We start from the raw sequence: 851 nt of genomic DNA, 5'->3' as shown, positions 1-851 counted from the left end.
TAGGGGTGCGGGCGGAGGGAAAAAGGAATATGGCTGTGAGGGAGCTGAGGAGCTCCGACTGCCAGGCGAGCCCGGACCCGCGCGGGAAAGCGCCGCACGACGGCCACGCGGAGCCTGGAGTCAGGACCGCGAGCCTGGGGTCCTCCTTGAGGAGCAGAGCTCCGAAAAGGGTCACCGTGAAGAATACTTGGTGGATGGCAAGTGTCCCGCCACACGCTTTCTTTTCGGGGATGCTCAAAGTAAAGCCCGCCAGCCGCGCGGTTCCCCTGCAAAGTTTACCTCACGCGGCGCCGCCGTTCGGCCATTTGTCCTGCCCGCAGCTCCGGCGATCGTCTCCCCCACCCCTGCCCCGGAGGGTTTCGGGGGCCGCCTTCTACCGAGCCCCCGGAGCTCGAGCATGGACATAAGACGGTCCCGCTGCGGGCACGGCGCAGGAGGGGGCGCGGGCGGTCACGGGGACCGTCGTGGTATTGAGCCGGTTCTAGCAGCCGCAGATGCGGGGCGGGAAACTCCTGAGGCGCCGCGCGACTCCTCGGTTTCTGAGCGGGAACCTCGGGATTCCCTTCGCCTCCAGCCGAGGGAACCCCGCGGGCTCTACGCGCACAGTCCGGCGGCCCTCCCCTGAGTTCTCGCCCAGGCACCGCGCACCTGCCCGGGCGCGCGCCGGAGGGAGCCCTGGCCTCCCGGCGCCGGGGGAGCGGCGGCCGGCGCCGCCTTGTGTTGGTGAGAAAGTTCCATCTAGAGGCGGCCGCGCGCCACTGCAGCCGACACCCCAGGCCCCAGTTCGCGCCCAGGCCGCCAGGTGAGCCTCTCCCCGCCGCCCGGTGGGCGGCGTGGGAACGCTCCGGGAC

Source organism: Crocuta crocuta, unplaced genomic scaffold (genome assembly GCF_008692635.1).
Source record: "Crocuta crocuta isolate KB4526 unplaced genomic scaffold, BGI_CrCroc_1.0 scaffold266, whole genome shotgun sequence".
NCBI classification, from domain to species: Eukaryota; Metazoa; Chordata; class Mammalia; order Carnivora; family Hyaenidae; genus Crocuta; species Crocuta crocuta.
The sequence above is the reverse complement of the archived record's forward strand: the minus strand, read 5'-3'. Positions refer to the sequence as shown.